The sequence below is a fragment of the Mus caroli genome, unplaced genomic scaffold, assembly GCF_978045245.1.
Source record: "Mus caroli unplaced genomic scaffold, Mus_caroli_1 scaffold_4, whole genome shotgun sequence".
Classification (NCBI taxonomy): domain Eukaryota; kingdom Metazoa; phylum Chordata; class Mammalia; order Rodentia; family Muridae; genus Mus; species Mus caroli.
The window spans coordinates 49,201,382-49,227,511 of record NW_028227259.1 but is presented as its reverse complement, the minus strand read 5'-3'; positions in this window follow the sequence as shown (position 1 = coordinate 49,227,511).

Below are 26,130 nucleotides of genomic sequence, written 5' to 3'. Positions count from 1 at the left end.
CCAGGCAGCTTCCTTTTTGTTGAGTATTCTGAGGTCCATTTAGAGACCTTCATTACGTCCAAGGTACATGTGCCACTAGAGTACCGTTAGGGTTAGCATATGTGCTGGGGCTTATTGTGGTTTATAGGTATTATACTGAGTTGGACAGTTGGTTGCTTCCCCCGTTCTTTTAGAGACTTGCATGGTGCTTTTTGGTCTAATAAATTAAGCTGTTTTTTTTCTTATGGGGTGGGAAAAAAAGAAGGGGTTATGGAGCATTCTCATAGCAATGGGTCTTAGGCAGCTATGGTATGGCAATGAATGAAATGATAAAGAGCAGAAAGCTAGATGATCACACTATATCCACACTCATGAGGGCAGCAAGTGAGACCAGTCTTTAAAATCTAAAAGTCCAACCCCAGGAACACATATCATCCATAAAATTTACATACCTACATGGTTCCATACCCTTCCCAAAGAATGCCACCTGCTGGTACCTGTATTCAAATGGATGTGCACGTGGGGCCACATTTCATCTTCCTACCATAACAGCTATTAAACCATCTCAAAACTAATGACTTTCAGGTCTTTTCAGGCCCAATGAATACATCATATTTATCTGGAAGTATTTGCCTCCCTAAACCATTTCAGGTACTGTCTACTGGATAGCATGGAAGTGATTATCCAAACCTCTATAGGGGAATGTAGTCTAGAAAGAATCCCTCCCCTTCTCTCAATGTGCCTCACCCCATACCACTATATGCTTAAATGTACTGGCCTGAATGAGTATCAAGGTTTTTTCTTTTAACCAGTGTTTCAATGGTGAAGAGCCTACTTGCTATCCTAAGAAATTAGCATAGTCAAATTATCATCAGCACCATCAAGAGGATTGAGGAAAAAAATTAATCGTGCTGGCTGTACATTTCTAAGAGCATCTACTTCTTTGATGCTAGCATGCAATTGATACACATTAGTTTCTCAGATTATTAGAGTTTTCAGTTTCTCATTTAAGAAATTATATTTTCTATCATCATACCAATTGCTTGTAACACAGCACTAATTTGTTTTCTGCTCCTCTGTAACAAGGTAGATCTGTCTGCTGAATTTAAGAAGAGAGAGTCAGAAAGTTCATTTACTCAGATATTTGGAACCACAGTATCCATTGTCTCACAATCAGAAAAGTAGATAGTTTGACTCTTCATTCCCCTGTCTCCTGAATTTCACCTGGCTTTAAATTAATGCTGAAAAGAAAATTGTTACTCAACAAAACTTGACCAAACTCTAATATCTGGCACATGGACTGAGAACTTTGAATAAATAGAAGTTTGAGGAACAAAAACTACCAGAAGGGAAAAAATCTGCCTGGTAGCTTTATCATGAAGGCTTTACTGTTGCCTGAGTAGAATTTTGTCCTTGGCAGATCATCTTTGTTCACAGGCAAGTGGCTTCATTGGTATACATAAGGCTATTTTTATTCACTCACCTTGTACAAAATAAGGACCCCTTGATCTTTAGCAAACAAGCTTTTCAAAGACTAGCAGAATATGACCCTGGTGAGTGGTCCCCGATGGCCTTGGACTCTTTAATGCTCTAGCTTGATCTTGAACTATGAAAGGAGCATCTTGACTTTATGGAAGGCTGTGCGGCAGAAATTACATGAACAATGTGAATGGTATTTAAATGAAATAATGCAGAACCGAAAATATCTGAGTAGGAATTACTTTATGTTGCTCAGAAAGCAGACAGGAGAGGAAGGCATTTTTCTTGAGTGAAGCAGGAAGTCTTTGCTGCACCATCAAGCCTGAGAAAAGACACATCACCACAGGAAGCCTGTACCCAGTAGACCTTGTTTTAGGTTAGTGTCTTAGTTAGAATGTCTCCTGTTGCAATAAAACTTCATTCCCAGGGGCAACTTAGGGATGAACATTTTTATATTGCTTCACACATATCACAACCCATCTTCAAAGGAAGTTAGGGAGAAGCTGATTGCAGGAACTTAGAAGCAGGAACTGAAACTGAGCCCATGGATGAACACTTCCTACTGGCCAACTAGACCAACCTAGATCAGCGTTTGCTTCTTGATCTCACCTAGCAAAACCAGCCTACCTGTGGCCCTATCCACAGTGAGCTGGCCCCTCAAGCAACAATCACCAGCTAACAATATGCACCACAGGCCAGTGTGGCAAGGCCATTTACTTAATTGAAGATCCCTCTTCCTGAATAACCCTAACTTGTGTCAAATTGACATTAACAGTAACCAGCATGGTTTGGTTGTTAATTTGGGCATCAGACCTTAACTAATCCAAAGTAGAATAGCTTATGGCTTGAGTGAAAAATCTAAAATCTGAAACATTTATATGGAGGAAGAGAAGTTTCCTAAATGCCAAACAGAAATGTCTCCCAAGTTTTACTAATGAACAAATGAAAAACGTTGAATTGTATGAAGAGAAGTAATACATATAACATTTTTCTCTTTGCCTAACTCTCAGGTCTGTCATTTCTTGCTTATTTGGGTAGGAATATAAGATATATATTTTATTATGCTATTAAAATGGTAGTGAGAAATTAATATTACTTAGCTTTTCAATTTTGAGAGTTTTTTTTCTTATATTCACTTATCCCCAGAACAACAGTCATATACTATACCTGCTCAGTCCTATGAGTACAGGATGAAAGGGACCAGGACAAAAGGCGATGGATTAAGAGCATCCTAGGAGCAGACACCAAAACTGACAGGGTTACTAAATGTGAAAGAAACAGAAGAAAACAGCTATGCTGAATGGTAGCTCTCATTAGATGACTGTAATTAATTGAGAGAATAAGGATGTGAGGGGTAGGTGTTGGAAATGAGGTAAATCCTATTTAAATTTAAGATGAAGTTAGTTTATTTCCATTGTGTTTTCAAATTTGAAAGACAAGACTGTTCTATCTTTGGACTTTCATCATGAATGACAGGTAAGACAGTCTATGGGAAAGCACCATTGAAAGGTGCAAAGCCCATTTAAAGTACACATATTTCAATTAAGCAATTATACAATTATGTAAGAGAAAGGAAATAAAAACCTGCTTTCGGTTTTTGGGTTTTTTTTTTTTTGGTTTTTTTCTTTTTCTTTTTTTTTTTCTTTGCTTGAATGATCTAATGGTGCTTAGTATGTTTTAATAAGAGTGAGAAATATAACAAAATGCCATAGACTAAATGCTTATAAAGAGTAAATGTATTTTTCACAGTAAGAGAGGCTGATAGGTCATGAGGAAGGTGTAAGCAGAGTTTGTTTCTAGTGAGGGCATATTTCCTGGGACAGACAGACAGCTGTCTTTTGGCTGTGTCCTGACAGTAGCTGGATGGGATGATGTAGTAAGATGGCAAAGAGTTCTGTAACAGGGAGTCAGACCTCCTGGAACCGGAGTGTCAGAGAGTTGTGTACTGCCAGGAGGCACTGGAAACTGAACTCAAGTTCTCTGAAAGAGCCTCAAGCCAGCCTGGTCTTCTTGCCTTAACAATAAATAAATAAATAAATAAAATTTCCCTGTCAGTAAACCATCACATCTTTAAAATAAATGTTTTACATTTAAAAAAACAAAAAAGTAAAAGTAACTACTGTGCTTTGGTGGCAGTTTCCTAGTTAGGAAGGACAGTTGGCATTAGTGAAATGAGATGGCAGCCTGTCCTAGAAGGTGTGCCTCCTAATGTCTGGGTACTGCTTTGTATTTAAAAATCATTGGAGTCAAAATAGCTTCTTACACTTGTATCAGAAATTGAGAAAAATGAACTCTTTTCTATTGCACATGAATACACTGGATCCTCAAAAGTCCCTAGCTTCATTTCACCATTTGAACTGAGTTTTGATCCCTTTTGTGAACTTTTCTAGAGAATCATAGAAAGAGATGTTTTTAAAAGGGAGATCTATATCATGAAGATTTGAGAAGGAAGAATGTTCACCTTGACTATGGATGTGCCACCAATTTTACATATAGCAAAACTCAGAGCATATACCGTTGCTATTTCCTCTTTCAGAGAGCCCACTCTAATCTCCCTGTAAAAGTCATTGGGGACCAATAATTACCCAACTTCTGCATAGTTATTGAAATAAAATATGTCTGTTAAAGATTACATTAATTATGAGGCAATCTTAAATGTGGGATCCATATCACCCATGAACTAAAACACTATTATGCGGGCATAGCATGGCCATATCACTCGTGAATTTATAGCAGCGGCAGCCGCCTGCCGAAGATCTGGTTCTCAAACGTTCAGACATAGATATGGAGGGACTGATGGGTCCAGCTTCACCCAGAAAAGCTTTTGGCAGTTAAGAGTTTCTGGGAGAATGAAATCATTGTATTCAGTGATACAGCAATTGGTGAGTACCAGTGAACGGCACCAGTGGAAGATGTCACAACCATGCAGTTTTGTGTTTACATGGGATTTCTCAGGTCTGCTGCAGGTCTCTGCCAACAATTGTTTTTTGACAGGTCAATAAAGAGCTGGTGGCTAATTGCTGAGCAGGGGTCAGAGGCGAGATTCCCAGGCAAGAAACACAGAGGGGAGAAAGGTCAGAAAAGAATCCAGGAAAGTGGCCCCAGGAATTAGCCTCATGGAGTTAGGGAGCCTTTGATCTAGTAGATGAAGAAACTCACAGCCAACCATCAGACTGAGCCCAGGGACCCCAGTGGAAGAGTTAGAGGAAAGACTGAAAGAGCTTAAGGGGTTTGCAACCCCATAGGAACCACATTATTCAATGAACCAGAGCCCCCCTCCGAGCTTCCAAGGACTAAACCTCCAACCAGAGTATACATGAGTGGGTCCGTGGCTCCAGCTACAAATGTAGCAGAGGCATCAATGGGAGGGGAGCCTGTTGGTCCTGAGGAGGCTTGTTGCCCCAGAGTTTGGGGATGCTAGAGGGGTGAGGTGAGAATGGGTGGGTGGAGCACCCTCTTAGGGGCAAAATGGAAGGGGGGATAGGATGGGGGTTTGTGGAGGGGAGACCGGAAAGGGGGACAACATTTGAAATGTATATAAATAAAATAACCAATTTTTAAAAACTAGTACAAAAAAAACCCATTAAACTGATGTGTGTCTGTCTGTCTGTCTGTCTGTCTGTCTGTCTGTCTGTCTTTCGTTCTTGAATCCAGAACTGTTGAGCAGAGGCAGAGCCTTGCGCACCCTCTGGGGAGCGGGGAGCATAGTGAGGCCTTTAACAATTTACCTCTACACCCAAGGCCCAGGTTAAGCCTACAAAGAAAAAGAGAATGACAAGACAAGAAAGTGAGAAGAGAAATTGGTATATGGGGGTGGTTAGGGTTGGAGGAGGCTAAAAGAAGATGGGATGAGTGTAATCAGAATCCAAAATATGTATGTATGAAACTGACAAGGAATAAATTACAATTTTAAAATCCCAGTAGTTGAGTGCTCAAGATGGCCCAGTGGATAAAGGTACTTATGGCCAAGCTTGACCACTTGAGTTTGATTCTCAGATCTTTATGGTAGAAAGATCTTTATGGTTCTCCAAGTCATACTCTGAAGTTGAAGGGTATGCTGTGGCATGCTTGTGCCTACATACATAATAGTGAAAGAAAGAGACAAAGGAAGGAAGGAAGGAAGGAAGTCCAGTAGTGACTAGAACCAGTTTTAAATCTAGATCTTCTTATTCTACTTGCTGATAGAACACAGTACCAAATCTTGTGAAGCTCAAACAGCGTTCTAGAAACTGCAAATGTGCTTTTGTGCTGGCTCCACGCACGCACTGCTGGGCTCTCCTGAAAGTCATTTCCTTGGCTGCCTCTCCTAGTGTACTCACCTGGTGTTTCATGGTGAACTGGTGCAGGAGTAAGATGTCTCATTTCATCTTAGAAGTATGTTCAATTAAGATCTTATCCCTATGACTTTAACCTTTAAGAATTAACCTCAAGGTTAGTAGAGGCTAAGGGTAACCATAAGGTTAATTATTTATCTTAATTACTTCCTAAAAGGCTACATAATACAACCAAAAGCATTTGCTTTGCCAAGCATTCCAACTTTGTTTTGATCATCCTGTGAAAGGCAATAAAACATTTTATAGTAATTCTATTTTTAAAATATTCTTACCTTATAAAACCTCCTTATAAATACATTATTACAATGATAAAATGTTTTGGGTGCCAAATTATGGAGGTTTTGGTTTTTAATTCTAAAATGTTTATGAGGGGGGAAAAATCACCTTTGTTAGATATAAAGCGTTATTTTCCATTAGTCAAGTTTTTGCTTTCTGTTTAGTGATTATATGTATCTGCAATAAGGAGTGTGTGTTTTTGTTCAGAGTCCACAGTTACGTCAAGCAACCTTATCTACAAAAAAATATGGATATCATGTGGATGACCTGTATATATGAGAGTAGGAAGAAAATTCTGAATCCACACAGTAAAATGATTAAATTAGCTGTCAATGAAATATTAATTAATTAAAATTTGAAAGCAATTTTAGACCTTGATGGGTTAAAAAAAGAAGATAGACATTGGAGTGGATAGACAGAATGGTTCTAGGAGGGCTTGAGAAAGGGAGAGACTCAGCTCAAATACATTGTACAAAATTCTCACAGAACTAATAAAAAGGAGGAAGAAAAAAAGCAATTTTAATATCAGATAAAAACCTTGAAGGTCACAGGATGATAAACTTTAAAAATTACCTTTATACATCTCTTTTTATATTATAAAATAATAAGACTCATAAAAAATCATTAAAATGTTCATAACATGGACCATAGAAAACCTTTACCAGAAATATTTTATAAAAATATTACTGTTAATTTTTTTCTCCATTGGAAAATAGAAAAAGTTATCTGTTTAAAACAAAGTTCTGTGCAATTTTGTCTACATAAAATCCATGTGGTTTAGGTAACTCTTGGCCTTCCAAGCATGAAATTATGAATTTGATCTCAAAATTTGCAGAAAAAAACCCTAAAAACCAGGTGTGATGATTCATGATTATGATTCTAGCATTGATGAGGCAGAGACTAGGAAATCCCTGGGACTCACTAACCATCTAGATAATATATCCTACTTGGTGAATTCTAGTCCAGTCAGAGAACTTGTCTCAAAAAAGGAGGTGTATAGGATCTGACGAATAATACCTGAAGTTGTCTTCTAGTTTCCACATGCATATACATGCATGTACACATGCAACTCCACATGTGTATGTATCTCATAGACAAGAGCTATCACTTAACCTTAGTGTCTGTCTGCACATGCACATAAGCAAGAAAATACAGATGCAAACATACGTGTATATAAATGCAAGGTTATTCATAATGTAGGATTTTAGATGGGTCTATTGCCTTTTTACCTTCTTTTAGTTTCCCCTTCTTTGTTATGTTATTTTTTGTGCAGGGTTTCACTACACATCCCAAGCTGCTTTAAATATTACTGTAGACAGTTAATACTCTTCCAGAGGACCCGGGTTCAATTCCAAGCACAACTGCCAATGACTCTGGTCCCAAGTTCCCCTCTTCTGGCTCCATTCGATAACAGGCACACATGTAATGCACAGATATGCATGCAGGCAAACACCCATACATATACATAATATAAAACATCCTTATGGAGCCCAGGTTTTCCTGGAACTCAAAATCTGTCTGTCTCAACTTCGTAAGTACTGGGGTTACAGCTGTGATCCTGAAGCTATTTTCTCGTCAAATACTATTCCATTTAATCTTACTATGTCCCATAAATAATAGAAAGACAAGTAGAAATCCATACAACTAATATAAGCAAAAATTAATTAGGTTTATTATATGATTGGTATATTTCATATTTTCAAGTTCAACATTTTTTTCCTTCCATTTAGCTCTAACAACATCACTGGCAAAGTCAGTAAAACAGAAGCAAAGAAAACTTGGCTAGCTGAATACCTGAAAGTAATGTGTATGCCAAATTATATATTATCACTTTCTATTACAATAAATCCATTAATAAAATGTACCAATTCATACACTATAAGAGTAGAACACGGGGAGGTAAAAATGTGTTTATGCATATCTATTAAATAATATTATTTCATTATTTTTTGTAAAAAGTCTCAGATTATGTGATAAATTATAACAATGAATTTGCTTATATTTGTAAGTAATATATGCATTACATTGGATGTGAGCTTAGTAACATAATTAGAGGAGTATTTAAAATATGAGTTCGTCTAAGATTTAAGTCACTTCCACATTTTCTTCTGGATATACTAAATAGATATCAATGAAAGAGTATAATCTTAAGATTTAGGTATTATAGGCATATGATAAGTATTTTTGCTGTGTTTTAGATTAAAATCAGAACTTTATGAATGTATGGCATAGAATCTCCACTGAATAGCAATTTCACTTCACACTAAATACTTTATTGAATGAGTGTGTGAATAATGAATGCATGAATAAATCCTCTCCAGGTTGTCTCTTCCTTTGGAGATTATTCATATTGTTTGTAAAGGTGTGGTCCTTGAACAGCAGCATCAACATCACCTAAGGACTTGAGAGATATGCCGTTTTTAGCCCAGCCCAGATATTTGGGATTAGTTTTGAAATTTAGCTTAAATTGACTAATTCTGAAAGATGCAATGGATGCGTATATCTGAAATACCAATTGGTTGTTCCAATTTACGTTACTTACACTGTGCACCCTACAGTCCATATTTTAAAAAATCATAAAACTAATCACCTGGGTCTAAAAATACATGTTCTAATGATATTATATTATGTCAATGGAATATTTATAAAGAAGATAATGTAAGAAGAAGTTATATAAAATTTCAGTGAATTAGTTAATAATATCACCTCTAATTCTGTTTTCAAGGAAGTAAAGAAAATATTAAAGATTGTATATGGAAGTAGATTTTAAGCAAGATTTTAGTATTATTTGATCAAAATATTAATAAAGTATACACCAGGTAAAAGCCTGAAAAATTAGTTTGTCAATCACTTATAGAAGTTTTTTCATGATAAGAAATTCTATACTCTGAGTATTTATAAAAAAGGGGGGAGAGAGAAAGACAGAGAGAGAGAGAGAGAGAGAGAGAGAGAGAGAGAGAGAGAGAGAGAGAGAGAGAGAGAGGCAGAGAGACACAGAGACGGAAAGAGACAGAGACAGAAATCAAATTTGTCATTCATTAGCGATCTTATACAAGGATGACTTTATAAGCACTCTGCTATGTGAAAATCTTCAGAATAAAATAGTCTTAAATCCACTTCTCCAGGGGATCCATTCTCTAGATAAAAACAATACATGTGGCCAGTGTAGTTAAGCATGCTGTCAAAAGTGATATCTTGGTCTTTCATGTGAGCCTGGACAGAAGTAAAGCCAAATGAAATGCAATCAGTATGGGGAAGGAATTTATGTAGACATTTCTTGCAAAAGCCACACAGGAAGCATTCATAAAACACATGGAATTTAGAGTAGGTTGTCTGTTCTTAAAGGATCACTTATGTCACCACACACCTTGGTTACTGGTGATAAAGGAATAATATATTATACTCAAAACAATAGAGACTACATATGTGTTTATTATGTGTATAATATTTTTAAAGTATATAACAGTTATTTTTAAAAGTGAAGAAAGAATAATGTTTTCTTCCAAAACAATTATCCAATAGTCACAGATTGTCAAATAAAAGCACAGTGCCAAATGTGGCATACTTCCTTCTTGTGGGTCAGAGGTGTCCTAAGCACTCCCAAAATAATCCAGATTATTGCTTTTTTCTATTGTTTGCCTATCAGAATGTAAAGGGTAGATCCACTGCTGAAGATGTCACATATATTGATGACATTATGTGAAGAAATAAGGTTAACACTTACCAGGAGGTTCCTCTAAGCTGGCTAGATTTTCCAGCAGTGGAAAGAGTTCTGTTAGCTTTTGTTGTGTGATTGGTGTGTGTGTGTGTGTGTGTGTGTGTGTGTAGTTATCAAGAGTTTATCCAGCTCTGAAACCAGTGAAGTAAAATAATGACCAAGAAGACAAGATAAAATTGCCTGGTCTGGCATACTGACATGGCCCTAGTGGGGACAAAATGACAAGGTTCCTTCTCCTGGGACATGACCATCAAGGGGGACTTGGGCCTTCAAGACTGCTGAAGGCTACCTTAGGCATAAGGCTTGTTTGTACAGTAATGCACACATTTTACATTCTTCCTTTAAGGAATGATCTTGCTGCTAATGTTAATGACTCTAAGACAGACAAGTCTGGAGGTGAAAGTATGGCTAATGTCAGCAAAATGGTAAACTGTAGGACATTCAAGATAGCTCTTAAGGCTGCGTAAAAGAACTCTAAAAATGAGTTCAAAAATACATATAATTTCTCTACTATGCAAAATACAAGTATGCACTATGAATGAACATGAGTGGCTTCATGAACCTAAAGAAATAAAGGCAGCTGCTTTAATGAACCAACTTATCAAATTATACAAGGCAAGCAGATTCTTGAGTTCAAGGTCAGCCTGGGACACAGTTATTCCAGGCCTAGGTATGGTATTCCAGGCCTAGAAATGGTCATTTCAGGACAGGATCCCACTTAGATAGTTTATCCTTTGTGCTTAACAGAGACAGAAAAATCTCTGAATTCTATTGCAATGTTAAAATAAAATGTGTGCTTGCTGTCTCCTAAGAATTAAGGGGGCAGGGTCACAGAATACTGATTTCTAAGAATTAAAGGAGTGGGGTCACAGGATACTGATTCTTAAAGGACAACATAAACCCCATATGTCTCCATTTTAAGAACCCATCAGTCTTCATTTAAGGACCAGGCTTGATTTTTTAAAAAGAGGCCTTAAGGCACAAGCTCCAGGAACAAACCATTAGTCCCAGAAACTATGCCATAAGAGACAGATCATAAAATCTAGAACATGATACCCTTCCCAAATAACAACCTATGGATCATCACAAAAATGGGGAAATATCTTATCTCAGAATGGGCCATCTATGCTGGTCAGCCCTATTTCACCTTATTATTAAACATTCATGACATAGGAATGCAGACCACTGACCACCTATGATCCCCTAGCATCCACCAATTAAATTTCAGATTACTTAATACCTCTAGTGGGGTCCAGGGTTCCCTATAAGAAGGCCTTTATGCCTTTGTTTGAGGTCACCATTTCAAAAAATGGTTGACTCCCATATGCTGGTTGTTTCTACAGAATAAACACTCTTTGTTTTTGCATACTATCTGACTCTGGGGTCCTTTCTTCAGGGATTGTTTGGACCCTTACAATTCATAGTCAAAAGGAAGCCTGAAGTAAATATCTTGATTGCTGTGTAAAATAAAAGACTGTGTTTATGATCTGCAAAAGATGAGCTATCCAGAGAATATTTTTATAATAGCAAGAGAGAACCCCTTGGAGAACTGTCTCAAGCAGAACAAAGAGAAGCCCTCTAGAGATCTCCAGAGAAAGCACATCAGAGAGAAAGAAAGTAGAACAGAGAAAGAAAGCTGGAAAGTTGTCTCATCAGAACATAGACTGCTAGCTTGGACCTATTATTTGACTTTGAGTCATTCGTTTTTGCCACTCCCAGACACACCTACCCTGAATCCCTCTCCAAGCTGAGTCTGATCCTTGGTATAAAATAGTCACATACAGGCTATGGAAGTAATGAACCACTTCAAGTCTTTCAAGGATTAAGCACATCTTCCACTAAGGCCTGGCCAGGCCAGGGTCCTCAGCCTGGTCTGTGTATGCTTCCTGGTTGGTGACTCAGTTTCTGGGAGCTCCCTGGGGTCTGACTAAGTTGAGACTGCAGGTCTTCCTATGTGGTTGCTCTCTCTTACAGCTTATTCAATCCTTCCTCTAATTCAATAATAGGGATCCCCAACTTCAGTTCAGTGGTTGGGTGCAGGTATCTGTTTCTGTCTTAGTCAGCTGCTGGTAGAGCCTTTGATGGGACAGCCATGCCAGAATCCTGTCTGTAACACATCATAGCATCATTAATAGTGTTAGGCCTTGGTACCCTTCCATGAGATGGATCCTATGTTGGGCCAGTCATTGGACTGCCTTTGCTTCTCCATTTTTGTCCCTGCAGTTCCTTTTGACAAGAACAGTTCTCAGTCAGAAATTATGACAGTGGGAGTGACCCCCCACTTAAGGCCCTGGCTATCTATTGCAGTTGGGCTCTTTGAGTTCTCTCTTTCCACTGTTGAGCATTTTGGCTAAGGTCACCCCTATTTAGTCCACAGAGTCTCTTACCACCCTGGTGTCTGGTACTTTCTACAGGATTCCCCTACCTGCCACCCCACCATGGTGCTTATTTCATTCATTCTTTGGTCCTCTGAGCTTCTCTCCTGTCCCCCCATACTGTATTTTGTTCCCCTGATCCCCTTTATTCCTCCTTCTCCCCTCTCTCACCCAGGTTCCGCTCTGCTTCTTCCTTCTGTGAATATTTCCTTCCTTCTTCCAAGCCTCACTTGAGGCTTTCTACTTATTATACTTCTTACAATCTGTGGGTTGTATCCTAGGTAGTCTGTACTTTTTGTCTAATATCCACTAATCAGTAGGAATATACCATGTATGTTGTTTTGTGTCTGAGTTACTGAACTCAGATCGATATTTTCTAGTTCCATCCATTTCTAATTCAATCATTTTTAAGTAGCTGATTAGTATTCCATTGTGTAAATGAACCACATTCTCTGTATCCATTCTTTTGTCATGGGACATCTGAGTTGTTTCCAGCTTCTGGCTATTATAAATAAGTGTGCTATGAACATGGTGGAGCATGTTCAAATGGTGTTCTTATGGTATGTTGGGGCATATTTTGGGTTATGTGCTCAAGAGTGGTATATCTGGGTCTTCAGATAGAACTATTTCCAATTTTCTAAGGAATTACCAGATTAATTTCCAGAGTGTTTGTACCAGATTGCAATCCCACCAGTGATGGAGGAGTGTTCCTCTTTCTCCACATCCTTTACAGCATGTGCTGCCACTTGAGTTTTTGATCTTAGCCATGCTGATTCATGTAAAGTGAAATCTTAAGGTCGTTTTGATTTGCATTTCTCTGATGACTAGGGGCTTTGGACATTTCTTTAAGTGCTTCTTGACCATTCAAGATTCTTCTATTGTGAATTCTCTGTATAGCTCTGTAACCTATTTTTATTAGATTATTTGGTTTTTTTTTGGAGGTTAACCTCTTGAATTCTTTATATATTTTGTATATTAGCTCTTTGTCAGATGTAGGGTTAGTGAAGATTCTTTCCCAACTTGTAGGCTGTTGATTTGTCCTATTGATGGTGTCTTTGCCTTACAGAAGCTTTCCAGTTTCATAAAGTCCTATTTATCAACTGTTGATCTTAGAGCCTGAGCCATTGGTGTTCTGTTCAAGAAGTTTCCCCTGTGCCAATGAGTTCAAGGTTCTTTCCCACTTTCTCTTTTATTAGGTTCAGTGTTTCTGGTTTTATGTTGAGGTCCTTGATCCACTTGTACTCCTTCGATTGCCTTTTGTTGTCTAATTGCTCTGGCTAGAACTTCGAGTACTATATTGAATAGGCGGGAGAAATTGGGCAATCTTGTCCTGGATTTTAGTGGGATTGCTTCTAATTTCTCCCCATTTAATTTGGTATTGGCTATTGGTTTGCTTTATATTGATTTTATTATGTTTAGGAATGTGCCAATTCCTGATCTTTCCTGGACATTTTACATGAAGCGGTGCTGTATTTTGTCAAAGGCTTTTTCTTTTCTCTCTCTCTCTCTCTCTCTCTCTCTCTCTCTCTCTCTATATATATATATATATATATATATATATATATATATATATATTAGTGAAAGCAGAGGCCATGAAATTGAAAGTCAACAAGGAAAGCTATATGGGATAGCTATGAAGAAAGGGACAGGGACATGATATAATTATATACAATCACAAAAAATAAAAGAAATAATAAAACAAAACAGACAAAAATACTTCAGTGATTGACAGAAATAACTCAAAATCCAATGAACTTTTTTATAGTTAAACTAGGTCAGAGATTATGTTTAAAATATAACAACATGCAAAAAAATGTTTTCTCTCAGTGAGTAGAATATGGAGAGGAATTTTAGACAGATTTTGCAATATAAAGGTGGACATGGTTTCCACAGCTGAAGTGTCTTTCAGAAGATATTCTGAAGTGGATGAAGGGAAGTAAGAAGAGAATGAGCAAGTACTGATGAGAACAGAGATGTGGTATGATATAAGTATAATAATGCCAGCCCTAAAATTCCAGTATTAGGATTCACAGACTGTGAAAAACTGTGACCTTTATGAAGAATCTAACCTGAAGAATGGACCTGATGGCTTTTAACATATAATTTTAAAACAATGGTTCTCAACCTTCCTACTATTGCAACCCTTTAATACAGTTCCTCATTTTATGGTAACCCCCCTACCATAAAACTACTTTCATTGCTACTTCATAGCTTTACTTTTGCTATTGTTATGAATCATAATGTAAATATCTGTGTTTTCTGATGGGCTTAGTAAAACCAGTGAGGATTTAACCCCAGTTGAAAACCACAGTTTTAAAATGAAGCCATTATTTTAAATCATCTGTTACACAGCAAGAGAGTCAGAGAAGGTAAGAGTACAGACCCAAGATCAGACAAATGTAAATGCTGGGTTTTGAAGATAAAGCAACTGGCCAGTAACCAGGAAAAATTGTGTGGTTGCCAGAATATAGAAAAGCTGGAAAAAAAATTTAGATTCTTCAGGAGTGATCACAAAGAAACACAGACACCTTGATTTTAGACCAGTCAAATTCGCCATGGTTCTAGCCACCAGACTGATAATAAACATGCGAGACACTATCTTTAAGGTGATTTACTGGGACAGACACAGAAATCCAATGGACATAGACTGTGAGAAATGACTGAGCCACAAAATGTTGTGAAGGAATCAGGGTCTTGAAAGAAAGTAGACTTGTACATGGGTGACAAGCCTGTTGAGTTCCAGAGTGAGGAGAGTTCAGCTGTAAAAAGACAGATAAATCACGTGTAACTTTGAGTTGATAGGTTTCAGGACAAGAATGAGAAGTTGTTTAGATTTATTCTTAGTGAAGATAGAGACAGGAAGCAGGAGCTCTCTTTTAGGGGTATGGGACTGAAAGCCAAGTCCAGCTAGCCCAGTGAGACGGTGGTATCAAGAATACTAGGGAAATAATAGGGGTGGGCAGGCAAGTTTGAATATTACAAACATTGTATTACTACTGTATGCTGACTTTATGTTCTAAATGGAGTCAAGAAGTCCAAGTATCTGAAGAGCAAACAAAGTGTGTGTGTGGGTGTGTGTGTGGGTGTGGGTGAGGGTGTGTGGGTGTGGGTGTGTATGAGTGTGCATGTGTGTTTGTGTGTGTACATTTGTGTGCATGCTCACACATGCATGTGTGCTTGTATGAGTGTGTGCATGTGTGTGTCTGTGTATGTACCTTTTGTGTGCATGCTCACACATGCATGTGTGCTTATATGAATGTGTGCATGTGTGTGTTGCATGAAGTGAGAATATATGCATTTGTGTATATATTTATGTAAATATGGATACATACATTTAAAGTCATTCATCGAATAGAGAATACAATACTGATCTAACTTTTTTGTTGTCTTTTTTGTTGTTGTTGTTCTTTTTGTCTTTATTTGGTGACAGAGATTTCCTTTTGTATCTTTGAATATTCTGAAACTTTCTCTGTAGCTCAGGCTAGTCTCAAACTCACAGAGATCCATCTGTCTCTGCCTCTTGAGTACTGAAACTCAAGGCTAGCACCACCATTGCCCAGTTTGTCTTTATTTTAATATTATGAAAAAAGAACAATTATTTTTTGTTTTTGTTTTTGTTTTAGTTTTTGTTTTTACATATCAAGGGTTAAAAGATGTTCCACTGAACATTTATCTTTTTCCATATTCAGAATAAGTTAGAGACTCTTTTCACTCAAGTCAATTCTTTTCTTAGTTTAGGTTTTTATTGCTGTGAAGAGACACCATTACCAATGTAACTCTTATAAAGGACAATATTAAACTGGGGCTGGATTACAGGTTCAGAGGTTCAGTCCATTATCATCACAGTGGGAAGCATCCAAATAGGCATGGATCTGGAGGAGAGCTGAGAGTTCTACATCTTCATCCAAAGGAAGCCAGGCAGCTAGGAAGAAAGCCTCAAAGCCTACTCCCAAAGTGACACATTCTCCAACAATATCACACCTACAAGGCCACACCTCCTAATCATGCCACTCCTCATGTTAAGCATATTTAAACCACCACAATTCTCCTCCTTCCTTCTGTTCTTTCTCTTATCCTTCCTTTGTTCCTACTTCCTTCCAAATAAAGACCATAGCTCAAAATCAAAGTGGATTATATTTTTCATCCTCCCTTGAGTTTTAGCTATGTCATAAGACTTTATACAGCAAGACACAGGAGAGGTAACATAGAAATTATTTTTTAATGAAGTTTCAAGAGAATATTAAATTTACATTTCTTTTTCTGCTTTAGAGTGAGGGAGAAAGCTTGAAGGAAACTGGAACCCAAAATGACTGAAAGAAAGAGAGTTGAGTTCAGGCTATATGAGCAACTTTGAGGGATAGTGGAATAGCAAATCATTACAGGTTTACTTTCAGAGCTAAACTTGCTATAACAGTGACTAAAAGTGGATTTGCCAGCACATAGAGTGATCTCTCTGTTTCTGTGTCTCTCTCTCTCATCTCTGTCTCTGTCTCTCAGTCTCTCTGAAGACAGTGAAGAGAAGACAGCATGAACAAGACAATTCTTACAAAGGATAATATTTCATTGTCACTGCCTTACCAGTTCAGATTGTGTATGTGTGTGTGTTTCTGTAAACAAGGTCACAGTGTACCTTTGCAGATTTGAGCACAAGTTGTTATACACAGCAATTTATTTCTTTTAATTAAAAGACAACACCAAAATGGGAATCTAATATGTCAGAAATTCTTTGTACTGTATAAATAAACATAGAAGAAACATCTATGTCAACCATATCAAGAAGCCATCAACAAGAAATGGGTAAATGAAAGACAAAAATCAAAGTAAATATGTATTATAGAACAAATGAAGATACCTCCAAAATTCTGCATTTCCATATGTCAACAAAAGTGAGGAGACATGGCCTGGGGTGTAGCTAAGTGAGATTTTCCTAGCTCATGCAAGGTCTGGGTTTAATCTCTGGTCTTACAAACAAGCAAACAAAGGATACACATGAATTCCTATTGTACATTGAGAAAAAAAATTATCTACAACCACAACCTGATAAACAGTCTATGAATAATTTGCTTACTTTTTGGATGACACGTCTGTAAGCCAACAAACTCTATGGGGTTAAATGGGTAGCTTCTAGAGAAGTTGTCTCTGGTCAAAATCGTCATCTAGTTTTATAACTTTTAGACTGAAGTATACTCATATCACCTCACAGCTCATTAGGCTAAGAGAAGGAATAATTTAGCTAATCATTATCTGGCCTTAATGATGCGTGGAAATGGGCTAAGCTCTGTGCCAGGCAAGTTGACCTATTCCAGGAGAGGGCAGCCAGGCCATGGCAGCTGCTGTTTGGCTCTAAATAGACCAACTTTAAGCCAGCTGAAGGCACATGGCAGGATATGGGAAACAGCTCCATTCAGATTTGATATTTTAAACATTTCGGTAGGAAAAATGGCTCTATACATTGTAATACTATATAGGGTTGAGGTCAAAAGGCAATTGTATTTTTTTTCCTGGTGCAGAAGAGAAACTTGTCTATTGCGATTTGCATAAATCTACAATAGAGAAAAGAAGGAAGGAATCCCACTGGGATTGTGTAAAATGGATTCGATATTACCAGCTTTACCCTTTGACCTTTTATTTGACTATCAGATCCTATTTCCTATGTATATCCCTCCATTCCCTCTATCAGAGGGTCTTAAAAAATTAAATTAAAAAATAATTTTTGTTGCTGGGCTGTCCTATATCATAGTTCTTATCATGCCCGCAACAACATTTTTTCTTGTCTATTTCTCCCATTGGACTTTACATTTCCTATGAGAAAGAAGTATGTCTCACAGCTCTAGTATTGTATTCTTTACCAAAAGTAGTCACTATAATAAAGGTATTCACCTTGGGTTTCTACTGATAAATATTGTGCAAGCTTAAGGATCTCACACTAGATCATGGGCACAGACACTGAAAATTGAGCTTCATGCAGGGTACCTGTAACAGTAGTTACTGGAGAGCCAGAGATAGGAGGCTCCAGCTAACCAGGCCAAATTATTAAGCTTCAGTGAGAGACCCTGCCTCAAATATTATAGAAAGCAATAGAAGAAGGCAATTGAAATCAATTTCTGGCCTCCATATGCATTTGCACACCATTGAATGAAAACGCATACACATATACACAAAAACAAAATACATATACATGCCTATATATAAGCATGTATATGTATTTATATGTATGTATATTTTTGTGTATGTGTATGTATATGCATATGCATATGTATCCCCACCACACACACACACACTACACACAATGTTTTAAATTGTGCTTGGTACATAAGAAGAGTATTGGGGTATATTGTTTTTTATTGTGATGTTTAAATGAATCTAAATCTAGTCCTTTTCACAAAGGGTTCTTATTTCTTATTTATTTATTTATTTATTTATTTATTTATTTATTTATTCTGATTTAAATTCCAATGAATTAAAAGTAAACAAATTAAAACTCCATTTTCCACCAAACATGGTAAGTGTAGGTCCAGCCCCCAAGACTACTCTGGCAGCCAGGTCCAATCCCTTGAGGCACACAAGTAAAAGTAGCCAAGCCCTGCCTTTGAAGAACTCCAACAACCAGGTTCTGCCCACAGGACAGGCAGCAGCCATGAGAAGTAAAGCCAAATAATTCATCCCCTTGAGATACAGGCAGTCAAGCTCCACCCTAAACAGGGTGAACACCCAAGTTCAACACTTGAAAACCCACAAGTCCCTGAGCTCAGATTTCAGCCAATCCTTGAGCTTACCCCAAGATCAGACCACAGAATCACATCAATCTCTGAGCTCAAATGTCCAGCAATCTCCAAGCTTGCCCCAAGATCAGGCCATAGAATCCTACTAATTCTACACACCCTGGAAAACTCCACCTACCCCAACTCCAACAGTCCCTATTTTCCACTAAATGCCCTGTATGAAAGCCTGTCTTCTGCTCAGTTCTCAGTTGTCTCTCACTTGAGCAGAGGCAGCCACCATCCTGTGAATAAATCTCTTGTGTGAGGCTTATTGTGCACTCTGAGTTTGTGGTAATCCTTGGCTCCCAGCCACTAAGATAACTTTCCCCTTAGAGCTATAATACAGTAAGACCCTCTTGCTAAGACAGCACACATTTTGGCTTTAGGGCATATGAAAATCAATCTCAGACTGACTGGAAAACTTTTTAATTGCTAGCTAGCTTTCATAGGGCTGGAAGATGCTTTGCAGGCTTCTGAGGGAGGAAAGATATAAATGGTCTTATAAAGTGTTGGACCACGCTTTCTAAATACTATCTTGCCAAGAAAGATGTGCCTATACTGGGTTAAAAGTAGAATGATTGTTTTATGGTAACTAACTGCTGTCTGATTTGGATGTGAAACCCATCTCAGTTGTATAATAGTTTGCTGTGAGACTGAACTATTTCACCTTGTGGAGAAGTTCTTTACAAAGGAAGAAAAAAAAAATAACGCTCAGAATGTCTTCAGGAAGTCCCTGAAATTGACCAGATTCACTAGGCTTTGTCTTTGCTAGAGTAAACAATAAAAGCTGAGAGTTCCTCTCAGGAAAGCCAGACTGCTGAGAAGACTTTTCAGATAGGCCAAGGTACAAAGACAACTCTTGAGTCCAGCAGCTTAGAAGCCAAAAAGAGCTGAGCTGCCTGGAAAAGAAACAGACAGACGGGGGCACCTGAGAAGAACATTCTCCAACCTGTTGGGCTGCCTACAGTCTGTGAAGTAGTCCCTAAGATACAGTTGTTGGGATCTATCACCATGCTGTATTGGCCTTTAGTAATGCAGCTGTCTTGAAATCAGTTCTGCTCCTGTAAGTAACCTCTCACCCATATTCGTATAAGCAACCTGACTAAAACTTGGCAGTTCACAAAATTGGACTTTGGCGATGGCCATACTTTAATCTGTCATGGATTCCCTCCCCTGGGGTGGGGTTAAGTAAACCGGTGTGTTACATCTCCCCAGGAAAGGTTTTGTCACACATGATCGCCACTGTATGGATTCTTGATGCCTTCTTCACAGGATGCATTTTATACCTGGTTCTGTAATCCTTGTCAAAAGCCCATGGCTGAGGATGTTATGGGTTCCAGGGTAGAAACTGCAATTATCATTTTGCTAAGTGTTCGTTCTGTCTAGGTGTGTTATAAATATTTATGATTATACCCACTATTCAGTGTTGCTCTCAACTTTAGTCAGAAAATTTTCTTTATGTAGTGGATAGTAGGTGATAGAGATGTGCATGGTCAAGGGGCTGAGCAAAAGAGACCGAGTATTCAGCATTGAAAGTGATATCTCTATTAACCTCACCACCACCAAAGCTCAGAGAACATGGCAGAAGAGAAGGTAGAAAGATAGCAGAGCCACAGGAAGGGAGGAGTGCTATAGAATGCTGTCTCCTTGATGAGCTAGGCTATTGCCGTTACAGACTCAGAGCAGCTGAGATTCCCTGTACCACATCAAAGCAGACAATATTTCTACCTAGATGAGCTAGATGGACTCCAGAATCCCCCACTTACTAAAGCAATGTTGGCTATAGATAGTTGCTGGAGACAGAAATTCACTATTTATTTATTATTTATTTATTTTGGAATATATAGCCTCTCAGAGGGTTCCAACATTTCAGTGGATGATGGTCTTGCATCGAGGCATTAACTGAATTTATTGTCAACAAAAAAAGAGGATAGTATGTTATATTACTGTATACATTCATTATTTAAAAAATAAATATCAATAGTTTCATTGAGTTACTTGGTCACACTGGTCATGCTCTAAACACTCAACAGGGGCATGTAGTAATAGCACTATACCAGAGAGCACTAGGGAAGTGAACACCAGCATACCCTGATCAATATTGACTCTGAGCCCGACTGTTCTACTTCAGCCTTCCAAATGCTGTCAGCTCATCAAACACCCCCTTCTCCTTCTCTCAAAAGAAAACATGTCAACTTCACTGATCACTTCATTTGTTTGGTATGTGTACACCTGTGTGTGCAGGTTCGGAGGACTGTAGAGGGCATTTGGTGTCTTGCTTTATCACTTTCTGCTTTGCTCTCTTGAGATCAGCTCTCACACTGGACTTGAAGCTAGTCTGGTAACTTGCATGCTCCAGAAACTGCCCTCCAAAAGCTCACCCCATCAACAGAGATGATTCATGAATGTTGTGCTGCTGTTCACATCTGTAATGTGTGCTAGTGAGTGCTGTCTCCCAGAGCCTCCTCTGCCCTGAGCAATTGTTTACTGCTTATCCAACCTCAGGATGCAGCTTCCTAAATCTTATAAATTTCACGAACTTTGTGAGTTCCATCACCCTTCTAGGAGAGAATGTCTCAATCCATAAGAAAAAACTACATGGGACCCTGCCATTAAAACAAAACAAAACAAAACAAAAACCAAACAAAAAATGCAACAATAAAACCATAGTTTTTAAATAAAATCTAAATCTTCACAATTTTTATGAGGCATGGTGGAATTTCTCAAGCAGAGCAGTCAGTCATCAATTTTCATGCTAATGTATACTCAGTAGTAAGCTGATTGCTCCACTAAGTACTCAAGACTATTTGTTACATGGATTGAATACTTTTTCAAAATGTACTTGCTTTAATAATGAAAAGGCAGTTTTGATTAAGTTATTCAAAAAGCATAACACATCCATACTTATGCTTACCTCACACTAGCTCATTCTTGTATGTGTGAAAAATTACACACTTGTAGATTTTCTTTGTATTTTAGTTTGCTTTAAAAATTAATAAAATTCTCAAGTATAACTAACAAAAAATAGCAATCATTAGGTTAGCTTCTAGTATACGATATATAATGAGAAATTGAAGACTCTATTTCGTTTTCTGTCAAATGTCTTCAGCTGAATGTTCTTGATAATTAATATGCAGGTTTTAAGTTGTAACTGGTTCCTACTTTATATGATTAAATATTTTCTCCATTGTGTGTGTATATGGGTGATGTGTTTTCATATGTATTTGCATATGTGTGGGCCCATGTCTGTATATATGTTCTTCATTTTTGAGAGACATTTAATGTTTTGAGGTTATTTTATTAAGTATTTATATGTATCACTATCCTTGCTTCCATTCCAATCATTGCTAATTATTCTATCTTCCTCAAAAAAAACAATGTAGCATGACAATTGTGTCCAGCTCAAATTACTAAATTAAGCAAGTAATCTTAATATATTATAATACCATATGTTATATAATTATCATGTTACTGATAATTAGAAAATAAGTATATCTTTAAAATTACACATTACATGTAATTGTAATGGTTCTAGTTTGCTTTCTGTTTATGTGGGAAAAAACTGATCAAAATTCACTAAAAGTGGAAAGGTTTTATTTGACTTTCTGTTTACAGTTCATAATTAAGGACAGCCAAGACAGAATCTCAAGGCAGGAACCAGAAGGGAGAACCTGAAAGGGTGACCATAGCAAATCTCTCTGTACTGACTTACTTTTTTGGTTGTTCTGCCTTTCTTATATAATCCATGCCCACTTCTTTAAGGCCCCCTAAAGTAGGCTTGTCCCTCATACATTAAATAGTAACTAAGAAATATTTCATAGACACTAACACAGGCCTGTCTGATGGAGGGAATTCCTTAATTGAGATTCTCTCTGCGAAGGTATATATAGGTTTGTGTCCAGTTGTCAAAACATTAACTAGCACAACATATACTATCTACCATTACATTCTTTTTGACCACAGATATGAGTGTACTTTACTTTGATAAGACTCACCCTTCACTGTCTACCCAATTATACTCAGCACCTCTTTCCTCTCCCACGTTCACATCCCCTTGGTTTTGACTAAAGTATATATTATCTTTAGCAATAGGGTCTTATTGTTTTGGTAGGCAAAGAAGTACAATGGTTTCCATATGGATTTTTCAAGTGTGTATTTCAAGTGTTCTAATGTAGTTCATCCCTCCTCACCTTCTTCCCTGTTTTATGTTTCTATCTCCCTCCCCAGTTAGTTCTCCTCTAATATTCTTATCGTTTCATTTACTTATAATGTAGTGTCTGAGGTATGCCTAAAACAACTTTTCTGATCACAAAAATATTGAAACTTATTATGGTCAGGAATATGGGAAAAGAAAGCATATAATAAAAATTATGAAATTATGTATAGCCTCAATAGATGAGTTGATTTAGAGAGGGGGCTATGAATATTCTGGCGCAAGAAGTCACATATGTGTGTGTGTGTATGTGTATGTATGTATGATTTATGTATATATGAATACATATATCAGTCTTCATATACATACAGCTGCATCCCTAATACAATTGTGTCCAAAAGGAAGAAAATTGTATTAAAAGAAACAATAACTGCAAAGTTGATGGCCTAGACACAGTTATTATCTTCCACATGAAAAATAAATAACTTCATTCAGAAAACACTCAATATAATGTCAAGAATCCTGAACAATAGCCAAGACCCTGAAAAAGCCCTGGGCTGAGTTTGAGCCACTTTCATTGACCAAGAGCTCTCTGGTGCTTTCTTGGTGGGCTAAAACCAGAAATCTGGGTGGGATCCTTTGCATGTAGTGCTCCTTCGAACCTCTAACTCTTTAATCTTGTAAATACCTCATTCAGATCCCCTGCTAAAGCCAGCTCAATTGTAGATCATCATCTAATCCAATTGTCACCTGAGCAGAAGGGCTAGGTCATACCTGACTCGCACATAGTGTGCTGACTCATCGTGTTTATTGATGCTGCCATATTCCTTTAAAGTATCTATCATTTTCCCGTAGAGTAGAGGTCCAAACAAAACTTCTCCTCACCCCGGTCTCTTGTTTACCAACCAGAAAGGTTTTCTTTGTTCTATACAACCATGTCAGTATTATTTTCATTACATAATTCACCACGAGATCATGGTTTTCCGATCTGCTTGACCAGGCCAAGCAACCCTGTCTGTTACAGCTTGTAGAGGACTATGTCCATCGCATTCACAAACTTTCTTCCAGTTGTAAGAATCGACTTGCTTGTAAGATTATTCAATAACTGTTTGTCTCCCACAGAGATGATGTAAAGAGATGATATAAAGAAAGAATGAATATTAAACATAATTTGATTTTTGTGTCTGAAGGTTTTCCTTAAGGAGCTCACATTGGATTGATAGCTTGACTTATAAGCATCATTATGTTGAGTTATGAAAAAAAGGGTAAACAAAAATGTTTTTTTAAGAAAGAGTAATGAAGTTTCTAATGTTGTTAGGCTATAGAAGGTCAAGTCTAAGTGGATCAAGGAACTTCACATAAAACCAGAGACACTGAAACTTATAGAGGAGAAAGTGGGGAAAAGCCTTGAAGATATGGGAACAGGGGAAAAATTCCTGAATAGAACAGTAATGGCTTGTGCTGTAAGATCGAGAATTGACAAATGGGACCTCATGAAACTACAAAGCTTCTGCAAGGCTAAAGACACCATCAATAAGACAAAAAAACCACCAACAGATTGGGAAAGGATCTTCACCTATCCTAAATCAGACAAGGGACTAATATCCAATATATATAAAGAACTCAAGAAGGTGGACTCCAGAAAGTCAAATAACCCCATTAAAAAATGGGGCTCAGAACTGAACAAAGAATTCTCACCTGAGGAATACCGAATGGCAGAGAAGCACCTGAAAAAATGTTCAACATCCTTAATCATCAGGGAAATGCAAATCAAAACAACCCTGAGATTCCACCTCACACCAGTCAGAATGGCTAAGATCAAAAATTCAGGTGACAGCAGATGCTGGCGAGGATGTGGAGAAAGAGGAACACTTCTCCATTGTTGGTGGGATTGCAAGCTTGTACAACCACTCTGGAAATCAGTCTGGCGGTTCCTCAGAAAATTGGACATAGTACTACCGGAGGATCCAGCAATACCTCTTCTGGGCATATATCCAGAAGATGTCCCAACCGGTAAGAAGGACACATGCTCCACTATGTTCATAGCAGCCCTATTTATAATAGCCAGAAGCTGGAAAGAACCCAGATGTCCCTCAACAGAGGAATGGATACAGAAATTATGGTACATTTACACAATGGAGTACTACTCAGCTATTAAAAAGAATGAATTTATGAAATTCCTAGCCAAATGGATGGACCTGGAGGGCATCATCTTGAGTGAGGTAACACAATCACAAAGGAACTCACACAATATGTATTCACTGATAAGTGGATATTAGCCCAAAACTTAGGATACCCAAGATATAAGATACAATTTGCTAAACGCATGAAACTCAAGAAGAATGAAGACCAAAATGTGGACACTGTGCCCCTTCTTAGAATTGGGAACAAAACACCCAGGGAAGGAGTTACAGAGACAAAGTTCGGAGCTGTGATGAAAGGATGGACCATCTAGAGACTGCCGTATCCAGGGATCCATCCCATAATCAGCTTCTAAACGCTGACACCATTACATACACTAGCAAGATTTTGCTGAAAGGACCCAAAGATAGCTGTCTCTTGTGAGACTATGCAGGGGCCTAGCAAACACAGGAGTGGATGCTCACAGTCAGCTATTGGATGTATCACAGGGCTCCCAATGGAGAAGCTAGAGAAAGTACCCAAGGAGCTAAAGGGATCTGCAACCCTATAGTTGGAACAACATGATGAACTAACCAGTACCCCGGAGCTCTTGTCTCTAGCTGCATATGTATCGAAAGATGGCCTAGTCGGCCATCACTGGAAAGAGAGGCCCATTGGACTTGCAAACTTTATATGCCCCAATATAGGGGAATGCCAGGGCCAAAAGAATGGGAATGGGAGGGTAGGGAAGTGGGGGGGCGGTATGGGGGACTTTTGGGATAGCATTGGAAATGTAATTGAGGAAAATATGTAATAAAAAAAACAGTGAAAAAAAAAAGAAAAAGAAAAATTCAAAATAGACTTAAAGTTTTCAGCTAAGTTTGAAAAAATGGAGAGAAGAACACTGGAGAAGATATAATAAGGGAGCATAGGC